This window comes from Pollicipes pollicipes, unplaced genomic scaffold (genome assembly GCF_011947565.3).
Source record: "Pollicipes pollicipes isolate AB1234 unplaced genomic scaffold, Ppol_2.1 Scaffold_2555;HRSCAF=2994_pilon_pilon_pilon, whole genome shotgun sequence".
Taxonomy (NCBI): domain Eukaryota; kingdom Metazoa; phylum Arthropoda; class Thecostraca; order Pollicipedomorpha; family Pollicipedidae; genus Pollicipes; species Pollicipes pollicipes.
The window spans coordinates 15,181,301-15,189,190 of record NW_023596136.1 but is presented as its reverse complement, the minus strand read 5'-3'; positions in this window follow the sequence as shown (position 1 = coordinate 15,189,190).

Genomic DNA, 7,890 nt, shown 5'->3' with positions numbered 1-7,890 from the left:
AGAGAGAGGAGAGAGAGAGAGAGAGAGAGAGAGAGAGAGAGGTGACATATATATATATATATATATATATATATATATATATATATATATATATATATATATATATATATATATATATATATATATATATATAAACGAAGAAATGTCCACCGCCAAATAACGACTTGAGATGCATATATGCGGATTTATGATAGAAAATGCATCTGACCTGTGAGGTGGGCTTTTGTTTGTTGCACACGTTCTGCTGAGGGGTTGCTTGGTTAGTTGACCAGTTAGTGGGATCACGTGCTTCTCCAAGGCACAGAATGACGGTCCGCTGTCCGGCTGGGCACTTCCGGCAGCTGACGAATCGAGCGTTGAGTAACCGAGGCCGCACACGACGCAGTTTGACAGCAGGCGTGTGCAGGGTGGATACCAGTGTGCGTCGCGATCCTGCTGCAGCTGACCTCCTGCACCAGTGAATCTTGCGGTTGCAGAGCTTTCTTGTACACCACGTATGAGGTACAAGTACTGTATGTTATATACAAGAGCTGCACAATATATATATATATATATATATATATATATATATATATGTCTCTATCTATATGTAAATATATGTATATGTGTATATACCTATATATCAGTGTGCGTGTGTGCGTATTCGTGTGCGTGTGTGCGTATGCGTGTGCGTGTGTGTGTGTGTATATGTGTGGGTGTGGGTGCGTCGGTGGGTGGGTAGCTGGGTGTGGGTGCAAAATACAACACTCTGGCAACCCTTACCGACCAGCGGGTCAGGGCATACTAGATAGGGATTAGTGCGGTAGTGGAGCCAGTTCCGACGCTCTTAGGTGAGGGGATACGTCTCGACAAGGCCAATCATTTCGCAAGAACGAACAAGACATAGCAGATAAAAACGAAAGAAGAAATTATTTTGGAACTCGTCACCGATCTCCCAGGATATCTACTGACTAAACAATGCTTCTTCTGATGCTCGGTCGAGTGGCAGGCGCTCGGTCGAGTGGCAGGCGCTTGGTCGAGTGGCAGGCGCTCGGTCGAGTGGCAGGCGCTCGGTCGAGTGGCAGGCGCTCGGTCGAGTGGCAGGCGCTCGGTCGAGTGGCAGGCGCTCGGTCGAGTGGCAGGCGCTCGGTCGAGTGGCAGGCGCTTGGTCGAGTGGCAGGCGCTCGGTCGAGTGGCAGGCGCTCGGTCGAGTGGCAGGCGCTCGGTCGAGTGGCAGGCGTGCTCCAGCTGACCATGACCAGATGCGACCACTCTCCGGGTCGGGGGATGGTCGGGAAATTGTGTGCCCTTTCACATCTCCCGGTGACAAAACAACTGGAATGTATCAGTCGAAAAACGAATGCGTGGTTCGCCGAGGCAACATGCGTGTGAAAAAGAGTGATAAATACATTCACGCCCGCTAAAACAACGACCTTGGCAGTCAGCGCATCATGCTGCCGCATGTGGAAAACCAACAGCAGTCATTGGTCTGGGCTTCTGCCGCAACCATCTCCGACTCATCCGTCTGACCCCTTAGATACAATAGCGATCCAAGAGGACCTGAAATAGCTCTGGCATGTGCATAACATGAAAAACTGTGCGAATCGGACGCAAATGAGTGAAGATATTTGTAACGCCATTTGGCAGGTCTGATGCAATGCATTTGATGCAATGCAATGCGCTGATGCAATGCCCCAATGGTTGTATGTGCCAACTGCACGACAATGCAGTGCACTGATGCACCCCAACTGCAATGCACGGATACAATGCAAATGAAAATGATTTGCATGCATCTGGTAGAAAACAGTGCGATGCGTGTATCCCAAAAGGCTTTCATTGGCCCTCCAAATATGTGTACAATAGCATAGAAAGCGCGCTACGGCGTCGAATGCGAAAAGAAAAGAAGCTTCCAACCAGTGCGAAACGTTTAAAGCTAACAACTTGGTATGTGATTTGTCAGATCAAAAGTCAGATCAATGTCACGGAATGAAACTCCCGCGCATTTCGAAGGAGGATGAATGGGCAGTGATGGCTTCAGGACCGTTTCGTTATATTAGTATAACTTTCCATTATGAAACTTAGAGGGCGTTGGGTGAGTGAAAAAGTGCGATTGTTGAATGCTCCCTTCAACGACTCCAGGGGTCGTGTGGGTATGCACCTTTTCTGTACCAAATGTAATCAAAGTAGGAAATGGTGTGGGAAAAACTCGACCGACGTTACGTGGAGGTAGCCTGATGCTACTTATTTACATCACATCCAAGGAAAGATGTAAACAATAAGCTGAGCTAGGGTTCCGTACCCTTAGGCCGTTGCAAATTCTGGAAGCTGAGTTATTTATTACTGCTGCAAATGAGGTCACTTAAAACAGGGAAAGAGCAACGAAGCATATGTGTGCAAGAGATCAGTTTAAATAATATAAAACGGCAGACTGCATATTTGTTGAAATGCGATCCAAGTTCATTTTAGCGGATCCTTGACCTGCGGATCTGCTAACGTTCCTATACATGTATATGCTGCATCCTATATCTGACATTCTTGAATATCGCAGAAATGATGCGTAAAAAGGCAGTTAAATTTGTGTGGGCTTACGTCCTATAAATCTCCTGTAATTCTCGCAAAACTAGAGCCCCATTATGTACAGAGAGACAGGGCAAACTTCCATTGACAAGGAAAACGCGCTGCACGTCGACATCCCCGGCGTCGTGCCTTATCGCGGGCACCAGGTACTCACCCCTGTCCCGGGACTGGGCAGGGCCGCCCAGGGCCAGAATGAGCACCAGCACTCGGCCCAGGCGCCTCGCCGCCATCCCTGCGCAGGAGCGAGCTCCGAGAGACTGGCGTCACCAGGGCGGCCGGCTGGAGCGAGCCGCTCAGCCCGGTCCGATTAGGCGCCGTCGGCTAGGTAACCCCGCAAAACCGGTTCGCGGCGCGACGACGGCATCTGCGCGTGTTGGCTGAGCCTTTGCGGCAGTGCATTCACAGCGTTCACGTGCAGCTACATGTATGCGAAGACACATAGGCAGACCCATCTATAGGTAATCGCAAAAGTAATGGAAGGTGGCACGGTCCGTAAGAAACAGGAGCAACATATTGGCATGCATGCAAAAACCAATGCGCCTGGATGTTTATCAACTTCCTACAAAGTGACGAATGTCTTCGCTTGTTTCGTTCCCGGTAACTGAAGAAATCCACTTTGGGATCGCCTGTGCCGCCTCCCCTGAACGCGCCCCTGTTACCTCGCCCAGCCTGATACAATGGCCGCTTAGGACATTTGCAAGGCATGACGTCTCACACAGAGCTCGATCGCAGACGGGCCACCCGGAAGGCCCCGGGGTGTGCGTTTGCCCCGGGTGTTAACGTGCCGAAGCCGTCTGGGCTCTCTCACGCTAACGACCTGGAAGGGGTTTATGAGCAGAGATGTGAAAACGCGAACTATCAGACAGCCTGCGGTCACGTATGCATCAGAACCCAGAATCGCTTCCGGGGCTGTCACGTGGGCGGGCGGCTTGACGCAGTGGGCGAAACAGGGGGTGATGGATACGGCACGTTCTATTCTTGTGACAGTCCGCTTTATTCCCATTTTAGATGTTTTAGAAATTCGAGCAAATATAAGTTTGATTTGATTATCACGTTACATCCTCAAAATATAAAATTATATCTTCACATATCATCACGATGGGATTGAGATTATTGCGACTGATTGAACATGACTTGCGCTTAGCAATGCGTCGTGATATAGTCCGGTTTCCATAGAGCATTGGAGATGCCTGAGAGTGACCGCTGCCGCACCAGTCTCTAGCTGGTCCTGACCTTCTGCTACATGTCGCCTTATTCAATGTTTGTACGTACACATCAGTGGTCGATCAAATGTGAGCACATATATTTGTGTATATATATATATATATATATATATATATATATATATATCCATGCTCATGAGTTTGCCAACAAATATGTTGTGTTAAGATCCGGAATGACCGAGAGGTGCGTTAATATTGGTATCATGATTGCTTGAGCTGGCGTTACATCACGTGGGGTCATCAAAACGGCTGAAGTTTTGCCCACAAAAATTTCCACAGCGAACCGATATTATTGCCGTGCATTAGCACATGAAGTGACGGCAGCCTTAGGTCAAAGTCGTGGAATGACATCAGGTGACCTTGGGGTACCCCTTAGAAGTCAAGGACGACACGATTTGACTCGTGTCAGCCTTTCACTATGGGCATATGTTGCAGTCTGATAATTCAACTGTAATATGTTCTAGAAAATGGTCTCCGTAAGCGTTGTGGATCAGGTATATGACTGGCGCTAAGCTGCCGACTACATGTTTTAGTACGTCGGATGGGAGATCAGCGAGGGACGTACCAATCAACCGTCTGCACTGCAGCAGGCTGTGACGTAGACAGAGCTTGTGATGCCCACTCCAGAGCATGAAGATACATTTGTAAACTTCTACCTGGGTGTTTTCAAAAGAAACATAGTCACCGCACACTGGACAAGTTCATCGGCGTTTATGCAGAAAATACGCGGCCTCCTTGTAGCCAGCCAAGTAGCGCTGCGCCCAGTTGTGTCACTTCCTATACTTTCGAGAGCCTGAGCCTCCTCCAATGCTCCTCTGTCAGACTTCCCGCCTTCAATGATATGAGCAAAGCGGAAATACTGGAGCAAATAAGTACAGAATCGTCATCGTAGCTTTTTGTATGCTAGATGTAGGTACCTCAATAAATCAATAATGGCATGCTAATTTTGTGCCAAATGGTATCCGCTAGGTACTTAATGTTTTTGTGATGTTAACTCCTTCATATTGTAAGCCAGTCTGGAAATGTTTGAAAAGTTTTGCAACTGATAATTCCTAGATTGGGATGAAGAACAGTGACTACAATATGTGGTTGCTTTTAAAAGCACAACTTGATCGGGATAAAAGTTAACACATGTTTCTCAACATTGCCAATTATGTTGGCCGTATAATCGTGGCTTGTCGTACAATCGCACGATTGTGGCTGTGGTGGCTCTACAACACGATCAGCGACAGTGGTAGCCATCAGTGATCGCTTACTTAGATTTACTAAGCTGGTTGTTCGGTTAACAAGACCCCATTCTATTTTTTTCACAAAAGGCAGCTCACTTCACTTGAAATGGGAATTCATTCTCCCGCGGAAAAATAATGTTGAATTCACGACGATTAAAAACGTTTGTTTTATCTTAACATCGAGAACGCAAATTCAAGCGCACAAATCCGGAAAAAATCGGGCTGTGGTGATAGGCTGGGTCAATCTTTTTGTGTGAGCCCCCAACCGATTTAAGCCACACCTCTGACTGGACGGCCATCTGAACATTCAGTCGGGCTCGTCGTACAATTGCACGATTGTGGCTGTGGTGGCTATACATCACGACCAGCGACAGTGGTAGCCATCAGCGATCCCTTACTAAGATTAACTCATCTGAGCAGTCAGTCAGGTCAGCCAACTCCACAGTCAAGTCAGTCAACTCCGCTAGATTCGACTGCACGGTCATACAGCGACCAAAACAACGTGTTAACGAAAACTGTTCAGCCGCTGAAAGCCTTTTACGCGCGGTTTAAACCCATTGAGTAGGCGTATATGTGGCGCAGAACTTAAGGTGCAAAACAAATTTAAAGACATGCCCGATGTGTGGTGAAATGTCGCAGCAAATCGGAGAGCGCGACAGCCGGCACAACCGAGCCAAATGACCTCAGACTTTCGACGCGTAGTGTGAGGCAGCAAAGGAAAACACGCCCCGCAATAAGCATGGCGTCACGGTGGCGACGCGGAGTCAGTTCGTCGCGGCACAGTAGGCATTGATGTGTGGCATAAGCTTGGCCGGTCCCCAACCGACACAAGTGTGAGCCCGATGAACGTAGCGAATTTTGCGGCATTTATTACCAGACGCAACTGCCCAACTCCACGCCCGCACCGGGCCGGCGCCCGCACTTTGCTCCCCGGCGCACGGGGGCCGGGCCATAGGTCGCCTACCAAGCGGCCGACATACTGCGAGCCAGTGACCGCCCGGGTCAGACCGCCCCGGGCGCCGCGACCTCCGACCGCCGAGCGGACCGGACGCGCCGCGCGGCCGGGGACAGGGGTGGGGCAACACAAGTAAAACTGCTGCATAAGATTACTTCCTCCCGGCTTGATTTTCCATAGGATTATTGCCATTTCTGAAGAACCGGCTTAATGATTTGAAGTTTGCATGATTTTGCAATGATTTGAGTCCGTTGCATGCCATGCGCTCTGGCATTCTCCGCACAAATATAGATAACCGAACACAGGTGTGAAGCGAGGCATTGGGAAAGCCCACGACAGGGACGAAGCACAGTACGCTTGCGGTAACGCCAGCCAGCTCATTTCCAGCTATTCCAGTGAGACCTGGTATCCAGCACAGTACTGTGGTCTTCCCGGCCCGGTGCAGGGAGTCGTGACGCAATAAATTGCCTTATATAAGGTGATTTTCCGAATTAAAACGTTTTAATGTCAAAAGGCTTGCTTGAGAGTCCGACAAAATCACGTGCAGGCTCTCTACGACAGCTTATATAAAGCAAAGCGGCTCGATGATGGTCACGAGCCCTGCCGTATACACGAGCCCGTGGGCCGGCAGTGCGAACGGTGGTGTGTCCTGGCCACAGACAAAGGCCCAGAACCAAAGCCCGCGTCGGTTTCGGAACCGTCTGTGTGCGTACTCTTGAATCCCCGATGTGATTTGATGCGTTCTAGGGCTGCTGCCCTGGCAACATGCCGAATCATGTTTTGCTTCCAAACTTCCAACAATGATGTGTCGAGAGTTGGCGAGACTATCGTCCACGAAGCGATTAGTAGGCTGCGTGGGCGCGCCATACCCCGGAAACTTGACCGCTCTCACGAGGGACGAACGGCGCGGCACGTAGTAATTGTTCACCGTGAAAAAGCATTTGATGTGTGGCGGGAGAAAACAAAGTCATGTTTTCGGTGGTTTGAGCTTAACGCCAGCCTGTTTGGTGAAGCATGCCGCATCCACGACAACTTCCTCCTAATCGTCAGCAAAGGCTCGTTGGCTTCGACAAGCAAGCTGACCGTCGGAGATGCACGAAATGTCCCAGTGATGACCCTCATCACAGCATAATGGATCGTATTCTCTACATTTTACGGACTCTGAGGCGTCATCCTATACAAGACACGCATAGTTTAGCTTGGGCGTAGCAGAGGACGGTAAAAAAGCATGAGCGTCCTCCCGTCAACCGCGTAAGTAGTTCGTGAGACACGTTTGAAAATGTTTAAAATGCTTAAAACCCTGAAACCATGAAAGGCGGGGTAGTTCCAACACAAAACGGCTGAGTTCAACCGTAGGGAACGCTGCCAGTTGGCATGTACAGTGAACACGCCAATGGTAGATCTGTTATTGCGAGCATGCGAAGGAACATGCAAACATGCCATGGTGGGTCTGTTATTAAAAGCCCGAAATGGACCCGAACTGCTGCGGCCTGCGGAGAGGTGTTAAGTACCAACTGGTCGGCTGGCATACTGTGGTGAATAGGTAAAAGACCGCTGCCGTATGAGACTGTGTTTGGTGGCTCATCTTCATAGCATTCTGAGCTGCCTTTCATCGTCCATTGAGCGTCAGGTCGAAGTTCTGTCTTCCGGAGACAGATCGGCACAGGAAATCGTGCACTCAGCACGCTGAAAGCGGTATGAAAACAACGACCACGATGCATCATAACTGCTCTACAGCCGTGGGCAAACTCAGTCCGTCTTGTGGGTTCGAGCCAAACGAGTCCGAGCGAATCCTTAATCGCACAGTCGTAGGAACGTTTCAAAAAGTGGGGAGGGAGGCAAGCCCAGGGCGCACTTCAGGAACTGCTTCTGGAAAGCACGCCCAATGATCGGAAGGGGGAAGAGATGGAGGTTGTTATCGCTCTTT